This window comes from Sapajus apella, unplaced genomic scaffold, assembly GCF_009761245.1.
Source record: "Sapajus apella isolate SASKATOON/1434 unplaced genomic scaffold, GSC_monkey_1.0 scaffold32, whole genome shotgun sequence".
Lineage (NCBI taxonomy): Eukaryota > Metazoa > Chordata > Mammalia > Primates > Cebidae > Sapajus > Sapajus apella.
In genome coordinates this window covers 14,927,096-14,945,108 of record NW_022436972.1, presented here as the reverse complement: position 1 = coordinate 14,945,108, position 18,013 = coordinate 14,927,096, and the positions used below count along the sequence as shown (strand labels likewise).

Sequence of the window (18,013 nt, the reverse complement as noted above, 5' to 3'; positions counted from 1 at the left end):
GCAAAGAAAATTATTCTTTATATTCAGTTTATTTCTTACTTGAATACAAGTGAGGTTTTCCATACTGTTACTTATTTTAAATGATTAATTTTAATAATATCACCAACCCAAATATCTTATGTCATCATCTTGGTAGCCAACAGAAAAGGAAATGCAACTTTAATTTAAATTTGGGAAGACTGTCCTATTTTTCCTTGTTTCCCTTAGAGACCTTACTGCCCCTTCATCTTTGAGTCCTTCCTCAACTTCTTACCAAAAGAAAAGAACTAAAACCTCCATTGGTCTGAAAAACAAACAGCAGATTATATAGGTGACAGTTATCAGGCATGCTCAAATTTTATATACTTACAAAGGTACAATTTCCTCTATTTTATATTTGATTATAATACAGACCCTAATTATTTGTGACTTTGCTAAACTTAGACTAAAGCTCACAATTTAAATTTTAATTGTTTAGTTATTCATGGAGTGCCTAGCATAGGCATAGCACTATTTCAGGATTTAATGTAGATAAATTACGCCAAATAAATAAACAAGATTTGAGATTACATTTTAGCTAGCTCACTATAAGGAAAGCTATTGTAAAGTTTCAGATAACCAAAATTCTCATACGTTATTACTTATTTTTTAAATTGTAGAATGTAAAAATAGAAATCAACAAACAATAGAAAAAAAGATAAAAGAAGTTCGTTCGTTTGTTTGTTTGTTTATTTATTTATTTATTTAGAGACGGAGTCTCATTCTGTCACCAGGCTGTAGTGCAGTGGTGCAATCTCGGCCCACTGCAACCTCTGCCTCCCAGGTTCAAGCAATTCTCCTGCCTCAGCCTCCCAAATAGCTGGGACTTCCGGCGCACACCAACACGCCCAGGTAATTTTTGTATTTTTTTAGTAGAGATGGGGATTCACCATATTGGCCAGGATGGTCTCGATCTCTTGACCTCGTGATCCATCTGCCTCGGCCTCCCAAAGTGCTGGGATTACAGGCGTGAGCCACCGCAGCAGCCAAGAGGTTTAGTTTTAAACCATCTTCAATTCCAGAATCTAAAAAGATGTCTCCTAGCATACAACCTAACTGGGTGGATGAGCATCAAACCAGAGCCCACCATGAGTCAGGGCTGATCTGTATCAACACTTAAGATTTCCCCTTGAATTTGGAGGTTCTGCCAAATGGTTCTTTTACCAAAGTAAATCGAATTATATGTGCTCTCGTAATCATGCTTTCCACTTAAGTTTTAATGACCTATTTACTTTGCAGCCTATCCTAACAGTTTGGAAGAGGGAAAGGAGGAGGGCCTGATTCTTTTGTTTTCCCCACAGTATTTGTCATATGAAATAATAAATGAGGTTCCACTCACACAGTCTAAGCAAAGTAAAAGAGATGTAAAGCCAGAGTTATAATCAGATCACAAGCACCTCTCAGTGTCCTGCCAGTAAGAATTGTGCTCCTGGCCAGATGTGATGGTTCACACCTATCATTCCCAGCACTTTGGGAGGCTGAGGTAGGGAGGATTGCGTGAGGCCAGGAGTTCCAAACCAGCCTGGGCAACATAACTCCATCTCAAAACAAACAAACAAAAACTAAAAAAAAAAACAAAAAACCTGTACTCCCTCCACCCCAACACACATATACAAGCACACGGATACAAAGTTTCCCTGCTAATGTAAGTCATGAGTCACAGAACCAGGCAGTCTTATCTCCAAGAACTTCAAGTATTATTCTTTTCCCCTGTGTGTAGCCAGTACATCTCTTGGCCCTTGTATGTGCCCATACACAGAGCATACAAACACATGAGCTCCAAAGCCCAACTGACACCTTGAATAAGGGGCAGAAAAACAAATATTCCATATGCTGGCACCATAACAAACACTCCATCCAGCTCAGTGTATAACATGCATACTTAGAATTTACATATGTACATACTTCCACTGAAGCCCACATGAAACAAAACCTCATATATTCATTCTTACTTTATTAAGAGATATAAAAAACTTGACCATATATTATTTCTTGTAATTTTTAACCTCATATACCAAATTACAACTTTTCTTTATAGTTTATTGCACTGGCCTAGTACCAATGAACTCAGCACAGTATCAAAGAAATAATTAGGTCATCATGAATATACACATTTTATTGTTAACATGTGGGGCCTTTTTTAAAAAAATAAGAATAGGAATCAGAAATCAAGCTATAACTCAGGAGTTATTTAATGAAAGGCAACACATTAGACATTGTAATTTTCTACCTTCAAGAACATGTAAGTAAACAATTATAATGTGTTATAATATGTACAACAATAAAAATAGTACAGAAGAATAAATGATTAGTGGATAAACCAGGGAGGACTTCTCAGAAGAAATAGCATCTGAGCAAATGTGAAAAGTAATAAATTTACTGAGAATCCAGAACCTCATGCAGGTTAGGGAGCAATGTAGAGTGAAGATCATGATCAACACATAGGAGACAATAAATAATAATAAATACTGGGATACAAACTAAATTAAACTTCTGAACTGATGGAGAATAAAGTGAAAAGGGAAGAGAGAAATTAAAGATATTTAAGAAACTCATTCAGGGAAAAGGAGTACATAAGGAAAGAAAGAGGAAGTGTTCAGGAAATCAGCAGCCTGGTTGAGGTCAAGTTTAAAGAAAATGTGGAGGAATGATTAGGAATTTGTCTTCATTCCTCAGTCCTCTCACTCAATTTATCTTTTGCAGTCATATTTAGCCTATCAATTATTGGATTTCCTTACTGTTAATTTTTTTCACAAACAACTCTCACAATAAATCATCAATGGGTTTTGTTTTTGTTTTGTACTCTGGTAGATGGCACAGTACTCCGAGGCACTCAAAAGTATTCAGTTTAAGTCTTACTAGGCCTAGCAGCCTTATTTTCACTTCCACAGAAGCTGGCTACCATGTAACAATGCTTGAACTATGCTACTGAATGTTGGAGACAGAATCCACATAGATGAGAAGCAAGGTCCCCCAGAAAACAGGTAGCACCAAAGCCCCAGACATATAAATAAGATCATCTTGTATGTTCCAGCTCTGGATAAGCCTGGGGCTTATGCAATCAACTCACAAATTCTTAAGAAATAATAAATTATTGTTTTAAGTCACTGCCTTTTGGGATGATTTGTTACACAGCAGATCTCTCCTTGAGTCATTAAATCTATCACAGATTTTCAAATCTGGCTTCCAAGCAGCATTCAAAACTACTTCCCAGTCTTTTGAAAGAAATCTTCCTTTGGCTCTCATGCTGAAATATCTTCATGGTTTTCTTTCTCCCTGGCTGCTCCTGCCTTCCATCCTCACCCCTAACCCAGACACAACCTCCAATACCTAACTAGTAAGTGCTGCAGATCCTCAAGAATCAGTCTTAGGTCTTGGCCAATGCATCGTCTCAACCCTCAACCCTCCTACTCACAGCTCCAATGTCTATCAATAATCAAATAATAATAAAAACCGTTTATGTTGAGACTCTCTCTCTCTCTTCTGAGCACCAAATTTCTGCCTAGTGAACACCCTCTTGAATGGCTCAAAATTATGTCAAACTAAACATGTTCAAAACTGAACTTCTGATTTCCCTCTACCCAAAATCTTCTTCCAATATTCCCTAGCTCAGTAAAATGGCATCATTATACATCTAATTTTGTAGGAAGCTACCTCCTCCCTGTTTCTTACACCCCAAACTGCATTACATGCAGGTTTTACTCACTTAACCTCCTAAATATTTCTTGAAACTGTTGCTTCTTTCTATCTCTTCTACCATCACTAACCTCCTTGGCCAAGCTACTGTCAAGACTAACCAACAGTGCTCCAACAACCACTTTTATCTCCCTCTCCTCCACCCCCACCTCCAAATAAAACCCTTGTATGGTTTCCTATTGCTTTTATATTAATAACATTACTCAGCATGGCCTGGAAGCCCCTTGTATGGTCAAATCCAACCTTCTTTTACACCTTGTGCTACCATCCCCCTTCTTTTATGCTCCAAGTCAAGCTTGTGCAACCCGTGGTCCACAGGCCACATGTAGCCCAGGACAGCTTTGAATGTGGCCCAACAAAAATTCGTAAACTTTCTTAAAACACTGTGGGGGTGTGTGTGTGTGTGTGTGTGTGTGTGTGTGTGTGTGTCTCTCTCTCTCTCTCTCTCTCTCATCCGGTAGCATTAGTGTTGGTGTAGTTTATGTGTAGCCCAAGACAATTGTTCTTCCAACGTGGCCCAGGGAAGCCAAAAGATTGGACAAACCTGTGTCTAAGCCACATTAGCCTTTTTTCAGTTCTTCATTCTCAAAACATACTCCCTTCAGGAAAAAAAGCCTTTATACATGTTAGTCCCTCTGCTTGGTATAATCCTCTTTTCTATTTTTTGAGTAACAGATCCTACTCTTCTCAGATCTTGGCCCTCCAGTGACTTCCTTGACCAGATCTAATTCATTATAAGCTCTCACAGCACATATTCCTCCCTCTCGTAGAATATATAACTGAAAATTTACTTTACTTTCATATTTGTGGTATTTTCATTAGTGTTTGTCTTCTCCAGACCCATGGGGCAGGGCTCTTTTTTGTTTTTGCTCACTGTTTTATCCTCAGAGCCTAGCATCCTGCCTGGTTCACAGAAGAAGCTAATAAATATGGCTGAATGAATAAATGGATGGATGAATAAATAATAATGTGACTGGCTAAGTGTGAAGGGCACTGAGCAATCTAGTAGACAATGGGAAGCAATGTAGCATTTTGAACAGTAGAGTAATACGCTCAAGTGGTATGCTTTAAAATAATTTTGCAACACGTAGCACAGACTGAGAACAGCCAAGACAAGCTAGAAAGCTGATGCAATCATTTAAAAAAGCACTAGGATGATTGATAACAAAAACAATAAAAATGAAAGAAACAGACTCATAAAAGCAAAAATCCAGGGACCAATACTAAAAACAAATACAGAGGAAAAAATATAGAATATGGTATGTTCTAAGGCCCTAATGTTCTATCTACCTCAACTATTATAGTACTGATTTAACATGTTCACAAAGATAACAAGGTACTATAACTATACATAAAGTATGATTTTAAAAAAAGACTACAAAACTAAGTTCCAAATAGACACATACATACACCAGAAGAGTGTGTTTCTATACCGTATGGCCAGCCGTAGTGCTTCACACCTAAATTCTAGCACTTTGGGAGGCTGAGGAGGGTGGAACACTTGAGGCCAGGAGTTCAAGACCAGCCTGGCTAACGTAGAAAAACTTTGTCTGTATTAAAAAATACAAAAATTAGCTGGGCGTGGTGGCACATGCCTGTAATCCCAGCTACTTGGGAGGCTGAGGCTGCAGTGAGCCAAGATCACACCTCTGCACTCCAGCCTGGGAAACAGAGTGAGACTCGGTAAAAAAAAAAAAAAAAAAAAAAAAAAAAAAGTACAATAACATTATCAATGTTAAAATATAACTATAGATAACTGTTAAATAATAGCCCAAATTATTCAGAATCTACATAAAACATTTAAACTAGAATAAATTGTATTGGTGGGTTTTTTTGTTTGTTTTTTGAGACGGAGTTTTGCTCTTGTTGCCCAGGCTGGAGTGCAGTGGCACGATCTCAGCTCACTGCAACCTCTGCCTCCCGGGTTCAAGCAATTCTCCTGCCTCATCCTCCCAAGTAGATGAGATTACAGGCACCCACCACCATGCCTGGCTAACTTTTTCTATTTTTAGCAGAGATGGGGTTTCACTATGTTGGCCAGGCTGTTCTCAAACTCCTGACCTCAGGTGATCCACCCTCCTTGGTGTCCCAAAGTGCTGGGATTATAGGCCTGAGCCACTGCACCCAGTCACTGAGTTTCATTAATAAGTCAGAAGGTTAATTTAAAGCACACTGGCAAGGAAACTTAAAAATTATAAAAGAAAAGCTTTGACTCATTTTGGAGAGCCACTATTTTTCCAAGTAACTGAGGGCACTTAATGCCTCAAGCTCAAAAACATCAACAGAAATCTTCTGTAGTATGTTATTTATGTACCTAATTGTGAAAACAGGTTGTATTAAAAAATAATAATGCCTTTTTTGATAGAAAGTAGGGAGAGGAAAAAAAGCTTAAAGACCTATTGACCACACCAAATATTGCCCATAATCACACAAGTTCAGAGATTGATAATTCGTCATTTACTGAATGCTTATAATGTGACAAGTCTTCATTCAATGAGTTATCTTGCTTTAATTATCTTATTTAATCCCCCAACAAACGTATAACTTAAATTCTAAGTTGTATCATCAATTTAATATATTTGTTTCCCCAAATTTAACATTAAATTGTGCATAAAAATTTTTCCAATAGCATAAAATTATCTAGGCAGCTGCATATCCCTTTCTTCTTCCATATCATAGCTTCATAGCATTTGAGTATCACAGAGTTTGAGTCTAAGCCTTCCCCAGAGTGAGTCTACTAAACTCCTTTGGCCATTAGAAGTTAAGCAGAGCATCACGTCATATTTTATAACGTGTGCTTATAATCTTGACCTTTCTAGCACCTATAGTTTGAAAAGTATAATTTGAGCCAGGCACAGCAGCTCACACCAATAATCACAGCATTTTGTGAGACTGAGTTGGGCAGATAGCTTGAGGTCTGAAGTTCAAGACCAACCTGGCCAACATGGTGAAAATCTGTCTCTACTAAAAGTACAAAAATTAGCCAGGTGTGGTGGCGCACACCTGTAGTCCCAGTTACTTGGAAGCTGAGGCTTCAACGCAGGAGGCGGAGGTTGCAGTAGGCCAAGACTGCACCACTGCGCTCCAGCCTGGGTGACAGAGGGAGACTCCAGGGGTAAAAAAATATATACCATAGATATCCTAACATATGTATAAACTGACAACTGAAAACTACAAATATTGCTGACAGAATCAAAGACTTAAATCTGAGAAATATGCCATGGTCATGGATCAGAATAACCAATAATGTAAAAAGTGTCAAGTTTCCCTCAAACTGATCGCTCAATGTAATTTTAATCAAAATTGCAGCAGGCTTTTTTATAAAAAATTAACAAGCCTGATTCTAAATCTACATGTAAACTCAAAGGACCTAGAATAAACAAAGCAATTTTGATAAAAGCAAAGTTGGAGACTTAACTAAATAATTTCAAGACTCATTTTAAAACCACTGTAGTTGAGACCATGTTGTATTGCCAAAGACATAGTTATCAACAAAACAGAACAGGAAGTCCAGAAACAGACACACAAAAACGTGGCTAGCTGACTCAACAAAGATGCTTCAGCAATGAGGAAAGGATAATCTCTCCAGTAAACAATGCTGATACAATACAATTAATTATCCATATGCCAAAAATGAACCTCAACACTTTCCTCCCATCATACACAGAAATTCTACATGACTCTTAAAAGGGCACAAACTATAAAACTCCTTAGAGAAAATACAGGAGAAAAACCTTAGTAATCTCAGGTTAGGAAAATATTTCTTAAATATGACTCAGAAAACACAAACTAAAAAGAAAAAACAAATTTAAAACTTTACTCTTCAAAAGACACTATAAAATATAAAAGGGCAGCTAGAAACTTGGAGAAAATATTTGAAAAAACATATATGTAATAAAGAACTTGTATCCTATCCAGAATATGTAAAAAATTCTTATAACTCCTTAATAAGTAGACAGACTACCCAATAAAAAACAGCCAAGAGGTCAGGACACTCACTTCACCAAATATATACAGACAGAAAATAAGCACATGGGCCAGGCATAGTGGCTCACGCCCGTAATCCCAGCACTTTGGGAGTCTGAGGCGGGTGGTTCACCTGAGGTCAGGAGTTGGAGGCCAGCCTGGCCACCTGGTGAAACCCCATCTCTACTAAAAATACAAAAATTAGCGAGGCATGGTGGCAGGCGCCTGTATTCCCAGCTACTCAGGAGGCTGAGGCAGGAAAATCACTTGAATCCAGGAGGCGGAGGTGGCAGTGAGCGGAGATCGCACCATTGCACTCCAGCTGGGCGACAGAGCAAGACTCCATCTCAAAAAAAAAAAAAAAAAGTACATGTAAAGATTGTCAGTATATTTACTTATTAGGGAAATGCAAACTAAAACCAAAAAGAGATAATGAAACTTTAAAAACTGAAAAAATTCAAGTGTTGGAAAGATATAGAGCAACTAGGCCTCACATGCATTCCTGGTGGGAATACAACATAGTACACTTTAGTAAACAATTTGGCAGTTTCTTATAAAGTTAGATATATGCTTGACATATGACCAACCAATTATGCTCCTAGGTATACACCCAATAAAAATAAAACGTAGGTCTATAATAAAGACTTGTACACCAATTGTTCACAGTAGCTTATTTATAATAGTCAAAAAACTCAAATGTTCCTTCTGGTGAATGGATAAGCAAACTGTACTAGCCATACAATGAAATACTGCTCAGCAATAAAAAGGAACAATCTACTGACATATGCAACAAGAATGAATCTCAAGAACATTATGCTAAGTCAAAAAAGCCAGCCCCATATTATGCAGTGTATAGTCTTTTATAGTATATAATTTTTTGTGGTCCACTGTGTAATTCCAAATTCTAGAGAAGACAAAACTATAGCGACAGAAAGCAGGTCTGCTGTTGTCAAGGGAGGGTGATAGGAACTACACTAGGGCATGAGAAAATTTCTTTGGAGTAACATATATTTTACATCATTATTGTAGTATTAAATGCATTACTTACATTTGTCAGAACTCATGAACTTTTACATTTGAAACGGCTATGTTTTATTAGATATAAAGTATACCTCAACAAAGGGAACAATAACAATAACAAAAATAAAAATATGCAAAATTTGAGTGTTATGTATTTAGTAGCCAAACCAGAAAAGGCTCTATCTAGAATGCAAATACCATTTGACTTAGGATCTAGTGTCTTATACTGTATTATGCTGCCTCCTTTCTCAGAATACTTCCCTAAAGATCCAGGTGAGAATTCTCATTCTGAATCTTTCCACAGGGACACAAAAGATGCATGCCTAGAGGTGCTGAGGCTCACAAGCCCTCATGAACTCTCTCTCCCCAATGGGAATACTAGAGGTAATTCTTGGGAGAATAATCTATATGCATAGCTCTCTCCCTCTTAAGGCAACATAACAAAATGGAAACATCAGAGTGCTTTCATTATGAGGGATTCCTGAAGTACTTCAAACTCTTGTTAACAACAAATTACTTGGCACACATTTCACAACATACCAGTATATCCATATTGTGGATAAGAACCTGATCCAAACAGACCGGAACACCAGCAAATCCATTCATTTACTCTTTCAATAAAGAACTAATGCTATTAAGTGTGCAAAAATCTCCAGAGTAATTAAAGTTATTGACTTGGAAGAAACTAGATCAACTAGTAGGCAATCCTCGGTAGGTAACACTGAAATAAATGCATAATTATTTATGTATATAATCAAATGTGAAACTCTGTGGTATTTATAAATGCTTAAAAATTTTATTCAGGGTGAATAAACAGTCAACTATGTGGCAGGCACTGGAGGTATAATGGTAATCAAAAAGAAAGACAGGATTAGAGCCGGGCGCGGTGGCTCACGCCTGTAATCCCAGCACTTTGGGAGGCTGAGGTGGGTGGATCATGAGGTCAAGAGATTGAGACCATCCTGGTCAACATGGTGAAACCCCGTCTCTACTAAAAAAAAAAAAACTACAAAAAATTAGCTGGGCATGGTGGCGCGTGCCTGTAATCCCAGCTACTCAGGAGGCTGAGGCAGGAGAATTGCCTGAACCTAGGAGGCGGAGGTTGCGGTGAGCCGAGATCGCACCATTGCACTCCAGCCTGGGTAACAAGAGTGAAACTCTGTCTCAAAAAAAAAAAAAAAAAAGAAAGAAAGACAGACAGACAGGATTAGTACTTCCTTGTCACTGCCGGGCAGAAAGGCAGTCAGACAGGAAGCAAATAAGCACACAAACTACTATTTAATTATACACTATGATAAACAGTATAAGAAAAAAAAAAAATATATATATATATATATTTTTTAAAGGGTCAAAGTAGAATCACATGCACCAGCCTTGACAAATGCAGATCAAGCCCCTGCTGGGTCCCTTATCTGGATATTTCTTCTCACTAACCCTCCATAACCCACTTAAAACTCAATTTTCCCTGATGGCACAAGTGTTACCTTCAAGGGCAAGTCTTCTCTAACCCCTTTCAGAAGAATTAGGTGTCTCTCCTTTTTGCATTGTGATAGAGAATAATAAAATCAGTAAAAATTGCTGAGCACTTATCTCATTTAATCATATGACAACCATGAGATGTAGTTATTATTATCCCCATGAGAAAACTCAAACTCAAAATGAGCAAAAAAAATAATACCTCTAATAAGTTACAGAACCAGGAATCAAACTTTGGTCTTTATGACAGAAACACATTCTTAACCAGTACATTTTAAACACCTACCTTAAAAGTCAAATGGAAATAGTAGTATGAACTCATGACCTATTTTCTCTTTTAGAAAAAAAAATTTCCTAGTTCTGTACCAAAAAAGCCTGAAAATGACGAAACTCAATGGCAATGATCACCCTTTTCAAAAACCTATGCTATGGTCTCCATATACCATGTCCTAATACATGGAACCTGACCTGATTTCAGGCCTGAAGCAAAAATATACAAGATAAGCTTAGAACAAGCTGTCACACTAGAAAGCAAAGAAGCTTTCAAGCTTACTTTCTTTACCACCCCTTTAATTTCTGATAACTGTCCCTCCACATCTAGTCTCTCCTTCTTCCTTCTACTAATTAACCCCCCAAATTTTAACTGGACTCACAGCCACCAAACCAGGGATTTGTTTCCACTCTGCCTCAGAGCTAAGTGTGGCCAAATTCTAGTTGATGGACTCTCATTGCAACTGTCATTTATGTTTTAGCTCATGCTTATATTAGGAAGCTGTGTGCCTTCTACACTCTTTACTCTTTCCCACAGGCTGAAATCCAGTTGTACCATATGCTGTAAAACCAGCATGAACCATTCAGATGAAAGCAAAGAGCAAAAAGTAGAAGAAACCTGGAACCTTAGACAATAGCTTGGAGCAGAACCACCCCACCTCCCTAACTACTAACCAGTTCTATCTTTGATATGAAAGGAAAAGCCTTCTGTATTTTAAAATCAGCTATTTTTGTCCCCAGTAGAGAAGCTGAACCAATATCCCAAAAAATATACCTTGCCAGATGCTTTTCAGAATCCTTGAAGTTTCAACTAGATGTTTGTCAATTTGTTTTTCTTTGTTGCAGAAAATATGCATTCAAAGAGGCATTGTATGTGTGTTAAGGGCAGGAAAGCACACATTGTAAGTAAACTTATGCTAAATCCTTCTATGATTTAATAAATGAAAAGGTGGTCACTCCAACACCTAGTCCCACTCTAGTCCCAATTATTCAGATTTACTTGGATAATGTAAATGGAAAATAAGCTTAATAAAACCTTTTTTTAAAAGCAAATAAAATTTTAACATTTTTGGTAAAACTGAGTGGGTATTTCTTAAATCCTGTTTCTCAAATGTAATACAGCCGCAGGTCCTATTCATAACATAATAGATAATAACAAGAAAATATGTAAGTGGTATCACACCTTTATAGACTCATTTCAGTTTCTTCCTTCCGTGTGTGTGTATGTATGTGTATATGTGTGTGTGTGTGTGTGTGTGTGTGTGTGTGTGTGTGTGTATGGAACTTATATATATATTATATATATATAATATATATGGAAGTGTGTGTCTCTCTCTGTGGGTGTATATATATGTATACATGGAACTTCCATATACATACATATATACATACACACACACAGTTTCTTCCTTCCACATACACACATATATATATATATATATATATATATATATATATACATATATATATACACACACACAATCTTGAGTCTTTGAAGTATATGTACTTCAAAGACTCAAGATTGAATTCCTCAACTTCCTTCCTCTCCCTATGGTTTCACCCTCCAACAATCTCAATCCCTAATTTTTTCTAATTATTTCCAAGAACAATTCAAAAGTCAAGAATATCCAAACTGAAATGATACAGTGGAAAAAAGGTATACGAAACAGATCTCCCTATCCTAGAATATATAAAAAACTCACAAAGAACCACAGCTTTCTGCTATAGCAACTTAATACCCTGACAAGTATGAGAGTTTTTTTTTTTAAAGCACAGAATTGTTCACTTAAAAAAAAATTCTTTAAAAATCTCTCTATTTGAAAAATTTCAACCTCACAGAAAAGTTGCAGTGATTGTACTATCAGCTGCAGGGTCCCATTCATCTAGATCCACACAAGGTTTATATTTTATCACATTTACGTATTTTTTTATATAATAACAATAATAATAATAATGGTGATTGATATGGTTTGGCTGTTTTCCCACTCAAATCTCATTTTGAATTGTAATTCCCACATTTTGTGGGAGGAACCCAGTGGGAGGTAACTGAATCATGAATCATGGAGGTGGGTCTTTGCCATGCTGTTCTCATGATAGGAAATAAGTCTCACAAGATCTGATGGTTTTAAAAACAGGAGTTTCCCTGCACAAGCTCTCTCTTTGCCTGCTGTCATCCATATAAGACATGACTTGCTCCTCCTTGCCTTCCACCAGGATTGTGAGGCCTCCCCAGTCACATAGAACTTTAAGACCATTAAACCTCTTTCTTTTATTAATTGCCCAGTCTCAGGTATGTCTTTACCAGCAGTGTGAAAATGGACTAGTACAGTGACACATAATTATTAATATTTGACAAACTATTTGAGAGTTTGAGTCACCAAGCCTTTTAGGACAAATACTTCTGTGCACATGAACATGGATAAAGTCATGGGAATGAATGAAATTGTCCAAGAGTGTGTCGGTGAACATGTAAGAAAATCTAAGATTAAACAAGTAACATTTGGGGATAGGCAAATAAACTAAGGTCAAGGACAGAGATTAAAACAAAACAAAAAGCCAAAGGAGAGCCAGGAAAGTGTAAACAAAGAAGTCAAGAGAAGCTTTAAAAAAGAGTGTTCAACAGTGCTGGCAAAATATCACCAAAAAAAATGAAAAAGCAAATGTGGATTTGGAAGATAAGGAGGTTATTAGTGATCTTATTAACAAAGGTGGAATCAAAAGCCAGACTGTAATAGATTTAAAAGGAGGTAGGGAGGGCCAGGCATGGTGGCTCACACCTGTAATCCCAGCACTTTGGGAGGCCAAGGTGGGCAGATCATGAGGTCAAGAGATGAAGACCATCCTGACCAACATGGTGAAACTCTGTCTCCACTAAAAAATACAAAAAATAGACGAGTGTGGTGGTGTGCACTTGTAGTCCCAGCTACTTGGGAGGCTGAGGCAGAAGAATCACTTGAACCAGGAGGCAGAGATTGCGGTGAGCTGGGACTACACCACTGCACTCCAGCCTGGTGTCAGAGCAAGGCTCTGTCTAAAAAAAAAAAATAATAAATAAAAAAAAAAAATAAAATAAAATAAAAATAAAAAAAAAGAAAGAAAGGAAAAAAAAGGAGGTAGGGAAGAAGATAATAGAAATGATGTCTAAATTTGTTGCAAAAGGAAATAAAGATAGGTACCAGAGAGGAAAATAGTGTGACTGTGTAAGAGTAAAAACACAAGTTCTTCCATTTGGTTCATTTCATTTATTTAGAATGGCTGAATCAGGAAGTCAAGAGTTGTACAATCATCACCACTGTTTAATTTCAGAACATTTTGATCACCTGAAAAGGAAACTCTATCTATATACATTGGCATCCTACCCTTACCCCAAGCCTCTGGCAACCACTTATTTCTGCTTCTGTGGATTTGCCTATGCTAGACACTGTATATAAATGGAAACTTGCTGTAAGTGGCCTTTTGTGTCTGGCTTTCACTTAGTATGTTTTCAAGGTTCATCTGTGTTGCACTATGTGAGAGAATTTTATTACTTTTTAAGTCTGAGTAACATTCCATTGTATGGATATACCACATTTTGTTTATCCATTTATCAGGTAATGGGCATTTGGGTTGTTTCCACCTTTTGGCTATTACGAATGACACTAATATGATGTTCACTTATAGGTTTTTGTGTAGACATGTTCCTTCTTTAGGTATACACCCCAGAATAGAATTATTGTAGTTACCATAAGGTAACTCCATGTTTAACTTTTAGAAGAACCACCAAACTATTTCCCAAAGCAGCTGCATCATTTTACATCCTCACTAGCAATGTATGAGGGTTACAGTTTCTCTACATTCTCATCAGCATTTGTAATTGTCCATCTTTTTTATTTTATGTCATAGCAGGTATAAACTGGTATCTCATTATGATTATAATCTGCATTTCCCTCATGATTAATGATGGTGAGCATCTTTTCATGTACTTATTAGCTATTTGTATATATTCTCTGAAGAAATGTCTAATCAAATTATTTCACCATTTTTAAATTGTTTTGTGTGTGTGTGTGTATGCTGTTATATTTCTTTATATACTCTGGATATCATGCTCTTCACAGATAAATTATTTGCAAATATTCTCCCTCATTCTGTTACTATCTTTTCACTTTCTTGATAGTATCCTTTGAAACGAAAGTTTTTAATTGTGAAGTCTAATCCGTCTATTTTTATTTTGTGCTCTGGTGTCAGGTATAAAACTTGCCTAATCCTAGGTCAGGGAGATTAAGCCTGTTTTCTTCTAAGTTTTAGCCCTTATATTTGGGTCTTTGACCCATTTTGATCTAATTTTTGTATACAAATTAGAGGTTCAATTTCATTCTTTTGCATGGGAATGTATATTAAGCTGGCCCAAAACCACGTGCTAAGAAAATCATTTTTCTTTTTTTTTTTTTTAGATGCAGTCTCAGTCTGTTGCCCAGGCTGGAGTGCAATGGCACGATCTCAGCGCACTGTAACCTCTGCCTCCTGGGTTCAAGCAATTCTCCCGTCTCAGCCTCCGGAGTAGCTGGGATTACAGGCACATGCTGCCACACCAGGCTAATTTTTTGTATTTTTTAGTAGAGCTGGGGTTTCACCATGTTGCCTAGGCTGGTCTCAAACTCTGAGCTCAGGCAATCCACTTGCCTCAGGCTCCCAAAGTGCTAAGATTACAGGTGTGAGCTACCGCCTCCAGCCAGAAAATTACTCTTTTCTCAGTAAACTGTCTTGACTCTTGTCAAAAACTGACTATAAAAATGTATGGGACTTACTGCTAGACTCTCAATTCTATCTCATTGACCTATATGACTGTCTTTATGTGGTACAATACAGTTGCTTTTTATTTTTTATTTTTTTTTATTTTTTTACTTTTAATCCCACACTAGAATGTAAACAGCAATGGACTTGGAAAAAGGGAAGAAAAAAAAAAAAAAACAGTAAAGTCCTAGCTCTGTCTCTTAGGTAGGAATCAGCCTTACTAAGACATCTTCCTCACTGTCACAGAATTGAGAATTACATGAGATGTAAAAATACCTTGTAAACAATAGTTATACATTAAAGTTTACACATTTTTAAAAAAATGATTAAGCTCAACCTCCTATATTATTTTGGTAGCCAGGAATAAAAGAAAGTAATATAGTAAGAGTCCTTCACAATCTGTTTCTAAGAACAGTGCCTAGGCACATGGTAGGCCCTAAATACACATTTGTTGAATGAAATTAACCATTTCCCAATTGTCTTGTATTCTTTTTATTCATTTCCTACAACTGCTAAGATTATGAGGAAACAATTTATACATTTAAAACCATCACATATCAGCTTTTTCTTTACTATGTTTCCTTGGAAAAAAAAAAAAAGGTAAATTTCCCTTAGGCTATTTCTAATTTTAATACGATTATCCAATATAAGCAATGAAGGTTTTCTTCATATTTACTAAGGAAAGGAAAATTAATAAATCCTAGGCAATAAAGCAAGACCCTGTCTCAAAAAAATTATTAAAATCAAAATGAGTTCTATAAAACTTAATACCAACCTGATTATTTATTGGTAATTTCTATCGTTACACTCCACAGTTACAATGTGTAACCTTCAAGTCTTAAAAAACCAAAACTTTTTTTCACTACTAGTAGTTTAAGGTCAATATTTGTTCAGAGGAAAGAGCAATCATTTGACAACCTGCAATATGGAAATACTTTATTCAACAAAATTTTACCCCAACAAACTACAAAGGTAAAGTCTTTCTTATTTTTTAACAACTTTATTGAGGTATAATTATCTACCATAAAATTCATCAATTTTGTGTTCAATTCAATGATTTTTAGTAAACTTACACAATTGTACAACCATTACCACCATGCAGTTTTAGAACACTTCCAACATCCTAAAAAGATCCCTTGTGCCCATTTGCAGTCAGTCTCCCAAACACCCCCAGGCAAACACTAATAGACTTTATGGACATTCCATATAAATGGAATCATGCTATATGAGGTCCTTTGCATCGAGAATAATGTTTTTGAGGTTCATCCAGGTTGTAGTATGTCACCAGTTCATTCCTTTTTCCTACTAAATAGCATTCCAAAATTCTTAATTTTATGCCTGGTATAGATCAACCTACAAACAATCATGTCCTCTTTTATGAGGAAGTAAAAACAGATGAGTTGCCAAAAAACCTACTCTGTATAGTCCACACTACTACCACTATTTTTCTAAAATGCAAATCTATTAATTTTCTCCTCTACTAAAATCTCTTCAATGGTTCCCATCAATCTATAAGGCAAAGTCTAAGCTCCTTGGCAGAGAATACAGGATGGGTGTTTCATTTCCTGCTGTTGTTTTTCTTGAATACTTTGCCAGCTATCAATACTGAGGTAAACACAGTTCTCCCAAACTCTCTTTGGTGACCTTTATATCTCTGCAACCATCTATTTCACAAACTTGAATTGACCTTTCAAAATCCAACTCATTTCCCAGAGCCAGCTCCGGCCTTACTTTCTCAATGGTACCATCTTACTAGCTTGTGCTTTAATCATGTTACTTCTTACACTATGCCATAACTGTGCCTCTCATACCAAAGTCATGAGCAACACCTAACCCTGTGTCTGAAATTCCACTGTTAACTGAATACACTCTATTAGTGGTATTCTACCCTCTTCATAAAGGAAGAAAAATCAATTCCATAAAGTCCACTCTATAAAACTAATGTGAAAAGGATCTAACAGAAGTAGCACAATACAACTCCAAGGTCAAAGCAGTAGTCTACAACACAGGGTATACACCAGAGAACAGCAAACTATAGTCCACCAACCAAATCCAGCCCACAGCCTATTTTTTGTAAATAAGATTTTATTGAACACAGCCACACTCATTCATTTGACATACTGTCTACGGCTTCTTTTGTCCTTAAACAGTGGAGTAGTTCCAACAGATACCATACAGGCTGAAAAACCTAAAATGTTCACTATCTGGCCCTTCAAAGAAACTGTTTGCTGACCCCTAATATAAATCATGATCCATGTTATACAAGAAGCAAAGATCAGAATTTCCTTTATATAAATGTTTTCATATCATCTTTTTAAAGTTCTATTCTTGTATATGTTTTCAACATAATATTAATACAGTAGTCATATATATAATTTCTATATTTAAAGATGTGCATACATTGGGAATGGTACATGCCCAGTATTATTATTATTATTTTTCTTTACTAGTATAGGTTGTTCAACTTAAAAACAAAGTTAAGTCTTAGGACAAGCTTTAGAGTTTACTTAAATTTAGTAATCAAGGTTATTAGCAATCAATGTTATTACATGAATAACTGAGTTCTGTAAGTTCTTCAAATCATAGAGAAAGAAGCCTAAAATTAAACTTTTCCAAAATACTCAAAATATCTCTAGAGAATCTTTTTCTGTTGCTAAAAATGTCATTTAAATGATGCAGGTAGTACTAATAGTCTTCAACAGAATGCAATAAAATATGACCTACATAAATACTAACTTGGTTCAAAGGTAGCTATGTTTTTTTAAAAAAGTATATCATAACAGACAAAGCAAATGCA

General features: G+C 36.4%; 1 protein-coding gene across 2 annotated transcripts in view; it reads right to left on the bottom strand.

Moving 5' to 3' along the window:
- Nucleotides 1–18,013, bottom strand: part of INTS6 (integrator complex subunit 6) — a 90,898-nt gene that overhangs the window by 40,404 nt on the left and 32,481 nt on the right. The gene's annotated exons all lie outside the window — the stretch shown is intronic.